Here is a 14,072-nt window from a genome sequence, read left to right as displayed (position 1 = left end):
CCTAAGGAAAAGAAAGAATCTGTAAAAGTCTTGACAGAAGTGATTAAGTGGTGATTTTGAACAGGAATGTCAAAGTAATGTTTGTTTTTTTCTCATTGCTGGATTTTCTATATACGATCTTGTATTTTGAAACTGGACTGGTTTTTTTCATTCATATCTTTTTTTTTCTTCTCCTTTTTGATTTTGTAATATTTTAGGCTAGACGCTCCCTTTAGTTATTTCATTTTTAAAAAATATCTTTTTCTTTTTTTTATTATTAATTTTTATTATATCCTGCTTGGAAAAGGAGGGGGAAAGTGAGAGCAAAGAAACTTTGTAACACTGACAACTAGAGGCTTGAAAATATTCTTTTCCCTGTGACCAGACAAAGCTGAGAAAGAAAGAACTGAGACTCTTTTTCAAGGACATTGCTATTTGATAAGATAGAGGGAAGAGCATGAGAGAGCATTATTGCAGGTGCTCTTCTGGGTTTCTATCAACATCTAGAGTCTGATGTTGAAATGTAGTGGGGGGGAAAGGTGATAAGTTTTTGGAGAAGAGAGCTATAATAAGAGCCTTGGATAAAAGTGCAGTGTGCCCTTTTTACTTTTCCTAAGTTGTGCTATCCCTCCTCACCAGCTTTATTGTATTTTTTTATCCTTTTTTTGTAATAACTATTTGGGTTTTTGGCTTTGTGGGAGCTTGTCTTTGTTTTTCTTTCTTTTTTCTTTTTTTGGAAGTCCAATCTCTACATTTGCTTTTTATTTTAAAGGGAAAGCCTTAAAAGCCTTTTTTTTCCTTTCCTGGTATTTTTGTTTTTTCACCTACCTTTTTGGTTTATTCTTATGCACTTTTTTCTATTTGAGACCTTTCAATTGGATTAAGGTGTTGAAGAACCTGAAGAATTTTTCCCTTTTCTTTTTTTTCTTTTTTTTTTTAAGCTCTTTTTCTTTATCCTACTATTGATTGGATTAAGGTATACAAGAACCTGAAGAAATTTTGTCCTCTCTTTCTTTTTTCCTTTTTTTTTAATTATTATTGGGCTTCTTTTTTTTTTACTATTTTTATTTTGAACTATAATTGGTTACTTCACAATTGGATTAAGGTTTAGAAGAACCTGAAGATTTTGAATTGCTTAAAATGAGTAGGAAATTTATGGTTCTTCAACTTCTACTTCTTCCTCTCCACCATCTGGAGGACAACGTTCAATACAGACAATGTTAAAGCAAGAAAAAGAACAAGAAAAAGTGACTCTGCAGATGATTATGCAAGGAATTCAAAATATTCAAGCAAGATCAGAGAATATTGAAAAGAGAATAGAGAATATCGAACAAAGAACAGAGAACATTGAACAAGGAACTGAGAACATTGAACAAAGAACAGGGAAAACCGATGAAAAAATTGAGAACATCCAACAAATGATGTTGAAGTATGATGAGAGATTCCAAAAAATTGAAGAAGATAAACAAAGAGACAAGAAGATTGGAGATATTGATAATAGATTCATGGTGGTTGAACAAGATAAAAGTGGTATGTTGAGATGGGAGATGGATAGATCAGAATTCTATCTTAGATTCCAAAATGTAGAGGAAGAAAAAGGACAAAACTTAGCTGAGATAATGATAGAAATACTGGCTGAAGCTTTGGAAATAACTCAAGAGAAGATGATGGATGGAATAGATGAGGTTTATTGAGTTTTCACAAGATATGCGATGAGAAATAACTTACCAAGAGAAGTTCGCATTAGATTTACAAAGAAAGCCATTAAAACGCAAATATTGCAAGTGGCAAAAGAGAAAACATTGAAATACAAAGACAAGTAGATTGTGGTCTTGAAACAAATACCCAGAAGAGTGAGAGAGATGAGAAGAGAATACCGATTCCTGACTAAAATGCTACTTAAAAAAGAGGTGAATTATAGATGGTTGATTTCAGAAGGTTTAATGTTCACACGCCAAGAACAGAGACACAGAATTGACTCAATTGAGAAAGCGGAATTATTTTATACAGAATTTTTTGGAAGGAAAGAGGAAGAGGCAGAAAAAAAGATCTCATTAATTGAATTCCAAGAGGACTGCCAAATGGTGACTGAAGAAGAAGAAGGTGCAGTAGGTGGAAAGGTAGAAGCCAAAGAACAACGTGAATTAAGATCTACGAGAGCTGCTAAACCTAACTATAAAATATAATCATGGAAGAGAAAAAAAAATGGTTAGAATTAATATAAATGGACTTAACTCAGCCATTAAAAGAAGGAAAACTTTCCATAAATTGGAGAAATTAAAATTTGATATAATTTGTCTACAAGAAGTATATATTAAAAAACAATATGAACAATTGTTGGTACAGCCAAAATTAGGGAAAATATTTACTTCCTTGACCCAATGTAAGAAAAGAGGAGTGGTTTTATATATTAAAGAGACTACTCCAGCAAAATTGATCTATAATGATGATGATGGAAGAATACTAATGGTGGAAATAATGGATAATAATATGAAAACACTCCTGATTGCAATATATGCTCCGAATGACAAACAAAAAGAATTCTATAAAAAAACTACATATGAAAATAATTGAACTGGACTATGCTAATATAGTTATGATGGGAGATTTTAATGGAATTGTAGACAATAAATTGGACTATACAGCCCAGAAAATAACAAAGCAAAACAGAAAGACTCTCCCTAAATCTTTTTTTTAAATGGTAGATGAAATAAACTTAAAAGATACATGGAGAGAAAGAAATGCTAAAACTAAACAATACACCTTCTATTCAAATAGACCCTTATCATGGTCCAGAATAGATATGATATGGATGTCAACAGAATTAATATCTAACATTCAAGAAATAAATATTGAAACAAGTACTTGGGCAGATCACAATCCAATGACAATTAAATGGAAAGGACAAAAAAGAAGATCCAGATGGACGTTAAATAATACTCTTTTAAAGGAAAAAGACTTCACACAGTGGATGGAGAAAGAATTGGCCTTTTTCTTTAGAGAAAACAAAAAAGAAGATACATCAATTCAGAATGCATGGGATACAATGAAGGCATATGTTAGAGGCTTGATAATAGACTATACAAGGAAAAGGAATACTCTGAAAAGGCTAGTCTCTAAGGCCCTAGAGGATGAGCATAAAAGACTTGAAAAAGAGCTACAGAAAATGCAACAGAAAAAGGACATCAAGCTAAAAATGGATATAATTAAACACAAAATGGGCCAGATATAAAAAGAAGAATTAGCACAGAAAATTAGAGGTGCTAAACAGAACTACTTTGAAGACGCAAACAGACCAGGTAGATGGTTAGCATACAAATTGAGAAAGGAGAAAGAATCAAGGAAAATATTGCAATTAATAGATGACCAAGGCCAAGTTTGCCATGGTAGCAAAGAGAAGAAGGAAATCATTCGAGACTTCTATGGGAAATTATAAATGCAAGAGAATATTGATGAAGAAAGAGTCAAGCAGTACTTACAGAATGCTAATTTACCTCAGATATCTAAAGAGACTGAAAAAAATGTTAGAAAGCAACATAACGATGATAGGGTTAACTGAAGCACTCAAGAAGCAAAATAATGGAAAGGCACCAGGCCCAGATGGACTTCCAGTAAATTATATAAAACATTACAAGAATCGTTGAATCTTCCATTGCTAGAAGTTATGAACGAAGAAGATACCTAAATCATGGTCAGAAGCCTATATTACACTTATTCCCAAAGAGGAGGCTGACCCATTACAAATTAAGAACTATAGACCCATTTCTTTACTAAATGCAGATTATAAAATCTTTGCTTCAATATTGGCAGAAAGACTTAAAAATATTTAAATAATTTTATCCATCCTGATCAAGATGGATTTCTGCCAAAGAGACAATTAAAGACAATATGAGAGTAATCTTGGACACCTTGGAATACTACGAGGCACATCCTGAAAAACAAATGGCTCTGATATTTCTAGTTGCAGAGAAGGCATTTGATAATGTGAATTGGCGATTCATGTTATTACTGTTGGAACAGATGGGTTTTGCTAGAAAATTTATCCAAGTAATAGAAACTATAAGCAAACGGCAAAGGTAATGATAGAGGGAGAGCTGACAGACTCTATTAATATAAGAAAAGGAACAAGACAAGGGTGCCCACTATCACCTTTGTTCTTTGTGTTAACTTTGGAAGTGCTAAACAGAAATATTAGAGATGAAAAGAATATAAAAAAAATGAAAATCAAAAAGGAAGAATTTAAGCTGCAAGCATTTGCAGATGATCTGGTTTTTATCTTGGAAGACCCTTTAGAAACAGCATCAAAATTGATAGAAAAGAGACATATGGAAAGGTGGCTGGTTTGAAAATAAATAAAGATAAGACAAAGATTTTGACAAAGAATAGGTTATTAAGACAAAAGGAAGAACTGGCAGACCTATTGAAAATTCAGGTCATGAATAAGATCAAGTACTTGAGGATATATTTGGCAGCAAGATGTAGTACATTGAAAGAGAATAATTATATTAAACTTAAACAGCAGATAGCGCTAGATTTGGCGAAATGGGAAAACTTACAACTCTCACTAATAGGGAGAATCTCAACAATCAAGATGAATATATTACCCAGAATTTTATATTTGTTCCAAACAATTCCAATCAGGCTTGGAAAAGGCCTTCCACTTTGAAGATTTAAATAAAATTATGTTGAAATATATATGGCAAGGTAAGAAAGCGAGAATAAAGTTAAAACTTTTGCAAGATGCTAGAATTAGAGGAGGGTTTGGTTTGCCTAATTGGGAATTGTACTACCAAGCTACAGATCTGATGTGGGTTAAGGAATGGATAACACTAAGAAATGCTAGATTGTTGGCATTAGAAGGACATGATTTGTTGTTGGGGTGGCATGCTTTTTTATGGTACAAAGGAACTAAAACACAGGGGTATTTCAGAAGACATTATACATGGGAGTCTCTGTGGTTAAACTGGGAAAAGGTTAAAAGACAATGTTATTTGAACATTCCAGTCTGGTTATCGACTATTGAAGCATTCTCATATCCTATAATATACAAAAAGGAACAAACAGTTAGATATGGTGAAATATTGAATGAAAAGGGTGAACTTAAATCTATGCAAAAACTAGAGGAACAAGGTATAAAAATGAATTGGTTTTTATATGCGCAAATACATTCAAGGTATGATGAAGATTCTAAAACAGAAGGTTTCTATAATAAACTGACTGACTTAGATAAGATTTTGACAGGTACTGATGAAAAGGTGATTAAAAAATTGTATGGATATCTATTAGAAATTAAACTAGAAGAAGAACAAGTTAAAGAAACTATGATTGCTTGGGGGAAGAATTTTGGATATGGGATTGATTTAGAGAAATGGCAAAAATTGTTGTCTCAAAATTATAAAATGACAATGTCAACAGCATATAAAGAAAATTTGTATAAGATGTTTTACAGGTGGAATTTCTCCCTGACAAGAATAGCAAGAATGTTCAAGAATAAATCCAAAAAATGTTGGAAATGTCATCAGACACCTGGCTCATATTACCATATGTGGTGGACTTGTGAGGATGCTAAAAAATACTGGACTAAAATCCACTTGTGGTTGGAAAAAATGACAAAAAAACATATAGACTTGAAACCAGAGATATTTTTATTGGGAATTTTACCTGAAATATATAGTAAAGACTTGAAATACCTGGTTGTAAATGTATTAACAGCGGCTAGGATTGTATTTGCTAAAAACTGGAAAAATGAGAAAATACCATCACAGGAGGAAATCATTAAGAAAATATTGGAATGTGCTGAAATGAGTAGATTGACATTTGAAATTAGAGAACAAGAGGATAAACAATTTTATAAAATTTGGGATCTTTTCTATCAATGGTTAGACAACAAAGTACAGTAATGGAAATATTGTATACTGTATTTTTAGAAAATAATAAATATATAAAGATGTACTTCTTTCTTATTATAACTACAAAATGATTTTAGGATAGATTTGGGATGATAATATGAACTGTTATAAAAAAATTAAGTAAATTATGGTTATCTTGTAAAACATGCAATGAATAAAAGTATAGTCAAATGATTGATTAATAATGATACTAAGGTATTTAATTTTTGATTGACAATATGAGATTATATGTAATGTAACTGTAATTGAAGACTACGAAATGGAAGCACAAAACAATTTGTAAACCAACTGGCAAACTGTATGTACACCTATGGAAGATAGCTTGATGTTTTTATGTTTTGTTTGTTCATGTTTGTTTTTAAAAAACCAATAATTTTTTTTAAAAAAGAATAATATAACTAAGTAGTGGAAATATTATTATACACTTCCTACTTTTAAATGAATCAATGCCTGATTACTATACATGCTATACAGACCAATTTGTTATAAGCTTAGAAATGCAAATGCAACAGATCTTGAAATCAATAAGGCTGGTTCAGTTTAGCAGTCAATGCAATTCAGTTAAGTGAAGTATGCATCTGATTATGTTAATTTGGATTTCAAGTTGGTTTTGTATTTTTAATATGACTTTAACACATCAGGTGTGTGTTGATAATACTCACTTTTGCCAAAGAAACATCTCAAAATAGAATATTTAATTGTTCAGTAGAAAGGGATTTCTGTCTCAATTATTTTCATTTGTACATTGCTATTCATCCATTATTTGTTTCAAATACAGTGTAGGTTGTATGACTGAAGACTTACAAAAAACTTTCTGGCTCAGATGTATTCATCCATCTATCCACCCATCCATCCATTCATTCATTTTCTATAGCCACATAGCCAATATATTTTATATATATATATATATATATATATATATATATATATATATATATATATATATATATATATATATATATATATATATATATATATATATATATATATATATATATTTGTTTTCTGAGGTTCTCATGGGTATTTGTATGTGGATCTTTGGTTGTTCGGGTTTTCTCCGCGTAAGATTCAAAGTGTCTAGGCAACGTTTGATGAAGTCTCATTCATCATCATCAGGCCTCTGTCTTTGGCTCTTGCTTTTCAGAGTGATGTGAGGTTGCAGCTGCTTTTTCTTTCTAACTGTTAGAAAGAAAAGCAGCTGCAACTCACATCACTCTGAAAGCAAGAGCCAAGACAGAGGCCTGATGATGATGAATGAGACTTCATCAAACGCTGCCTAGACACTCTGAATCTACGCGGAGAAACCCAACAACCAAAGATCCATATATATATATATATATATATATATATATATATATATATATATATATATATATATATATATATCCTGAGGTTCTCGCGGGTATTAGTATGTGAATCTTTGATTATTCGGGTTTTCTCCGTGTAAGATTGGAAGTATCTAGGCAACGTTTCAATGAAGTCTCATTCATCATCTTCAGGCTTGTGTCTTTGGCTCTGTGCTTCTCAGAGTAATGTGAGCTTGCAGCTGCTTCTTCCTTTTAACTGCTAGTGGGGGTGTAACTTGATTGGGTGGGGGGGTGTTCTCATTGGTTGGGGATTTGGCTGTGTTCTGATTGGTTGGGGGGTTGGCCGTGTTCTGATTGGCTGGAGATGTGTTCTGTTCAGGTGGGGGCTTGGTTGTGCTCAGGTTAGTTTTAGTTGCTGGGGGATTTGAGCTGGTGAGCTGTGATCCTGCTGTTTGGCTTCGCGTTCGTGGTCGTGCTGCATCTTCATGGTGGGTGTCGGTTTGCTTCATGTATGGCTCAGAGGGGTTCACTGTAAAAGTCTGACTCACAGACGAACACAATACAGTAGCCTGATGATGGCAGATGAGATTCTGCCGAAACATTGCTACAACTTTAAAAGCACAACTTTAATGACATGGGAAAATACCCGAACAAAGCTGAATACCATACATGTAAGTACCCGCGAAAACTTAAGAAAACACACACACACGCACACACACACACACACACATATATATATACACACAGACACATATATATACATATTGCATATATAATGTGATAGATAGATGATAGATAGATAGATAGATAGATAGATAGATAGATAGATAGATAGATAGATAGATAGATTATGTTAAAATACTTATGCCTTAACCATTACTGGCTCTAAATAAAAAGCAATATTTTACATCTAGGGTCATTAGCCACTGAAAACTCTTTTACAAGAGGACTCGAGAGGACTTCTCTTCTCTGCTTTGTAAAAGCTCTTAAAGACATTTTTGTTGCCAGCAATTCTCAGATGACAACTTGTATGATCAGAAGTTAAACAAGTTAAAGAACCTTTTTCCAACCGTGATCACAGCATGATTGATTTTTAATCTCAATTTGTGTCCTTGCAAAGTGGGTCATAATGATGGGATCCCAAATTATAACTTTTAAAAAGCCAACTATGATCTCATAGCTGCCAACCTCACATCTCTTGATTGGTACCTTCTGCTCACAGGTTGTATAATTGCAGAAGCCCATTATAACACTTTTTTGTTCGAAGTCAATAGAGTCTTTTAATCTATATGTGCCTAAAATAACCCCTAAAGCAAAAACAAACAAACATCAACATACCCATAACAATAAGTTACAATCCAAGAAAATATATCTTTGGTGAGAAAACAAAACTGGCTATGTAGCTAACTTTAAAAACTGGTACAAAACCTTATGCTGACAGATAAAGGCCGAATATACCAATCACCATTACAAACAGGAAGAACTGTTAAACCTGAACTCCTCTCAAGCCTTCTATAATTTCAAACTTAAAGACTCAAAAACTATCCCACCCCTAAAAGGGCCTAATGGGGAAGACTTTAATGATGAAGCTGATAAGGCCAACATCTGTAATACATTCTTCAGTTCAGTCTTTGTCAACAGCAATGGCTGCTGCCCCCTCTCCCCATTTCCTAATCACAACAAATTGTAATGATTTATTACATATTGATTTTATTGTAGATAATGTTGAAATGGCACTATGTAACCTAAAGCCATCTCTATTTATTGGCCCTGATGGATTATGTGCCTACTTTTTGAAAAAGCTTGCCACTGCCCTAGCTGAACTTCTACACACAATCTATGAGGTATCTTTCAGAACCAGCTCCTTGTCCAACATATGGTCATTAGCAACAGCCACACCTATTTTTAAAAAGGGAGTCTCTAGTCTAGTAGAAATTACAGACCAATCTCATTGTGTTGCATCACCTGTAAAGTCATGGAATCAGTTATAGACAAATCCATCACCCTCCACTTAGAAACAAACAACCAGCTTTCTAACAAGCAGTTTGGTTTCAGGAAACAAAATGCCCTGTAACCTGCAACTCCTACACTGCAGAAAGACTTGGACCACACATCTTGAGCAGGGTAAAGCAATAGATGCAATTTACATAGACTTTTACAAAGCCTTTGATTCAGTTGTGCATGACAAACTACTGTTGAAACTAAGCTCTTATGGCATCTCCGGATCCCTGCAAGTGGATAGCTGCATTCCTGTCAAACAGGCAACAAACAGTCAAAATAGGGAGGGGCCTATCAAATCCAGCACCAGTTAACAGCGGTGTCCCCCAAGGCAGTGTTTTAGGACCCACACTCTTTCTGCTTTAAATCAACAACCTATGCGTACATATTAAAAGCAACTGCATCCTCTTCGCTGATGATGTAAAATTATTTAACACTACTGACAATGATGCTGCCCCACAAAGCAACTTTGATTATGTGTCAGAATGGTCGCATAATTGGCAACTCCAAATTTAAACTAATAAGTGCTCTATCCTACACATTGGCAGTAAAAATCAGAACACCAAATACAAATTGGGCAGAAATGATCTCATAGATGACCCTCACTCTGTCAAGGACCTCATCTCAAATGATCTAAGCCCCAGAGCTCACTGTAATAGCATTGCCAAAAAGGCATTAAGTTGTTAACTTTATTTTGCAAAGCTTCTTCTCCCATAACATTGAATTGCTAAGTAGAGCATACAAAACCTTTGCCAGACCAATTCTTGAATACAGTTCATTTGCCTGGAACACACACTGTATATCAGACATTAACACAATTGAACAAGTTCAGAGGTATATCTCGAGAAGAGTACTCCACTCCTCTACTCACAATAGAATTCTCTATGCCCCCAAGCTTGAAATTTTGGACTTGGAAAAATCTGGAACTTTGCCACCTATGGTCCAATCTAAGCATAGTACACCAAATTGTCTGCTACAATGTCTTCCTTTAACAAATTTAAAGGAAAGAAAATTAACAAATAACAAATTGTTATTTGTTCAGCTTCAACCACAATAATACATGGGCAAACAATCAATACAAACTCAAGGTAAACTGCTTCAAGCTTGGTTGCAGAAAATATTACTTCAGCAACAGTGGTCAACACCTGGAATGCTCTACCTGACTCCGTTGTTACAGCCTCAAACCCTCATAGCTTCAACTGTCTACCATGGACCTCACCCCACCCTTAAGAGGTCGTTAAAGGGGGCATGCACAAGCGCACCAGCGTGCCTACCATCTCTGTCTTACAGTCCCCATTTATCTGTATTTACTTCCTTTGTTCATGTTTATGTTCATACGCATACTTGTTATTTTGTACATGTTTGACAAACAAACAAACAAAGAAAGAAAGAAGTGGACTGCCAGTATATTAACAACTTAACAACTGCCTCGATCTCATCTTCTGCAATAGTTTGATTCCAATTTACAGAATACAAATTAAAGAACCCCTTTCCAACAGTGACCAAAACATGATTAACTTTTGTCTCAGCATACGTCCACACAAAAATCATCACAATGACAGAATCCCCAATTATAACTTCAAAAAAGGCAACTATGATCTTATAAACAACAATCTCTCATCCCTTGATTAGCAATTTCTATTCTCTGGATTCAATACTGTAGAAGACCGTTACAACATATTTTTACTTGAAGTCAAAAAAGTCATCAAACTATATGTACCATTAACAAATCCCAAAACCAGAAAAAACAAATTAACCAAAACAATAAGGAAGCTTCAATCCAAAAAGAAATCACTTTGGCAGAAAAACAAATCTGGTCACATTGCCAACTTCAAAAGCCGATACAAAAATTTATGCCACCAGATAAAAACTGAATTCACCAATTATCACATTAAACAAGAAGAAAACCTTCTATGCACCAATTCCACCTGCACTTTCTACAATTTTATAAACAACAAACTAAAAGACTCAAGGTCCATCCTACCCCTGAAAGGACCTAATGGTAAAGACTGCAATGAAGACACTATTAAAGCCAACCTCTTTAACAGTTTCTTTGGCTCAGTATTTGTAAACAGCAATGGATCATGCCCAGTATTTCCTAGTTGAACCACAGACAACTACAATGATCTAATACATATCAATTTAAAAGAACACATTGTTGTAAAAGCACTGCGCAATCTAAAACCATCTCTATCTATTGGACCGGACAGAATATGTGTCTACTTCTTTAAAAAGCTACCCATTTCCATAGCTGAACTTCTAAGCATAATCTTTGAAAAATCTTTCAGGACAGCTACTTGCCAAAATTATGGTCACAAGCCACGATCATCCCCCTCTTCAAAAAGGGAGACCCCAAACTAGTTGAAAATTACAGACCAATCTCTTTATGCTGCGTCACCTGTAAAGTCATGGAATCGATTATTAACCAATCCATCATCCTCCACAAACAACCTACTCTCTAATAAACAATTTGGTTTTAGGAAAAAACTATCCTGTAATCTGCAACTCTTACACTGCGAAAATATATGGACTACACAACTCGATCAGGGCAAAGCAATAGACGCAATCTACATAGACTTCTGTAAAGCCTTTGATTCAGTGGTACACAACAAACTACTCCTAAAACTAAAATCTTACGGTATCCCTGGACACCCGCATTACTGGATAGAAGCATTCCTGTCAAACAGAGAACAAATGGTCAAAATTGGGAACGTCCTATCAAATTCTGTACCTGTCAATAGTGGTGTCCCACAAGGCAGTGTTCTAGGACCAACTCTTTGCATACTCTACATAAATGACCTCTGTGATCATATTAAGAGCAACTGCATTCTCTTCACTAATGATGTAAAGCTATTCAACACCACAGACAATACTGCTACCCTTCAAAAAGACCTTGACTCTGTATCAGAATGGTCAAACAAATGGCAACTTCAAATCTCAACAAATAAATGCTCTGTCCTACATATTGGCAAAAAAATCAGAAAATAAAATAAAGGCTGCATAGCCAAGACCTTGTTGATGATCCATACTCTGTCAAGGATCTTGGAGTACTCCTCTCAAATGACCTAAGTCATTTACAGAGCCCACTGTAACTACATAGCCAAAAAGGCGTTAAGAATTGTTAACCTAATCTTACATAGTTTTTTCTCTGGTAATATTACACTGATAACTAGAGCATACAAAACATTTGCTAGACCAATACTCGAATATAGCTCATCAGTCTGGAACCCACATTATGTATCTGTAATTAACATGGTTGAGAAAGTCCAGAAATATTTCACAAGAAGAGTTCTCCACTCCTCTACTCATTGAAGAATACCTTATGCCACCAGACTCGAAATTCTAGACCTAGAAAACCTACAACTATGCTGCCTTTGGTCCGATCTAAGTATAGTATATAAAATCATACATTGCAATGTCCTACCTGTCAATGAATACTTCAGCTTCAACCATAAAATCACTAGAGCAAACAATAGATACAAACTCAAGGTTTATTGCACCAAATTTCATTGCAGGAAATACGACTTCAGCAACAGAGTGGTCAATGTCTGGAATACTCTACCTGACTCTGTGGTTTTTTTCCCCAAACCCCAAAAGCTTTAACCTTAGACTGTCTACTATTGACCTCACCCCTTTCCTTAGAGGTCTGTAGGGGGCGTGCATAAGCGCACCAACGGGCCTACCGTCCCTGTCCTATTGTTTCTTTTATATATTTTTTTATTTTTTCTTATATGTATCCATGTATTCATAACTATGTTTTTACTTATACCTATTATCTTGTAAGCAATTGACAAATAAAAATAAATAAATAAAAAATAAATATATCATTGACTATATGCTTCTAATATTGCACATTAATCCTTTTCTTTGGTTTTTAACTGTCTTTTATATCAGATCAGAAGAATTTAGATTTAGAGCAGAAGAATAGGCTGGCCCAAGGCATCAGTCAGTGGGAAGTAAAGCAAAACTTGATTGCCTGCCATTTCATGATTCAAAACAAATGTATTAGCTTCTGTATCCTGTTTCAACAATGGTAATATAAACACATTTGGAGGCCCATAGGACAGGTCATGTGGCATAGTTAGCTTTGTCTTCTGAGAGAGAAGATGCCAAAGATCCCATGAAAAACAGAGGTGCTACCTCAGCTACTACCAGTACCTGCCACATCAAATAGAGTAGATTTAAATGAGCCAAGTGACAGGCAGCTCTGCTTTTCAGAAAATTATTTGAACTATTGAAAATGTTCCTGAAAAGAAGATATTGTGACCCATAGAAGGTTTAAAATATTTAATTTCCACAACTAAACAGGTTCAGGATATCTATATTATGCAGTTGGTCAAGAAAAGGGAGGTGTTTTCAAGTTTTTTTTAAATTGAAAACAAAATGTAGCTTTTTTAAAAGACACAACTGAATGATTGTTCTGAAAGAGCGTTTCCTCCAAATACTTAGTAAACATCTCTTCACAGCTAAACTTTAAAAAATGCTCCTTAAATGGCAGCATTTAAGTACATTTTCTTCATTGAAGACACAGAAGAGTAACATGAGCTCCCCCCACCCCAGATGCACAAAAGAACCTCAATCCATAGTCAATGTCACTAATTTCTTGTTTTATTAACGATATTTTTGTCTTCCTTCCCATGAAGCTCTAGGGGAAAATATAATAAAATACCATGAAAATTGGTTTGAATGTTAGTGATATAAAAGTAGAAAGGCAACAGGCTTAATCATTCTAAGCATTATGTCAGAGCTCTTTTTCCAAACTTGGAACACTTCAGATGATTTAGACTAACCAGCCTCCCGTGATCTTTCTAGATTTCAAGCATTTAGCTGTAGGGCTCAAATTGAAGTATGTGCATATAAGTCCCACTCCTGTCTCTTC

The sequence above is a fragment of the Pseudonaja textilis genome, chromosome 1 (genome assembly GCF_049901715.1).
Source record: "Pseudonaja textilis isolate UNSWEBS1 chromosome 1, rPseTex1.2, whole genome shotgun sequence".
Classification (NCBI taxonomy): domain Eukaryota; kingdom Metazoa; phylum Chordata; class Lepidosauria; order Squamata; family Elapidae; genus Pseudonaja; species Pseudonaja textilis.
This window is presented reverse-complemented; position numbering follows the sequence as displayed.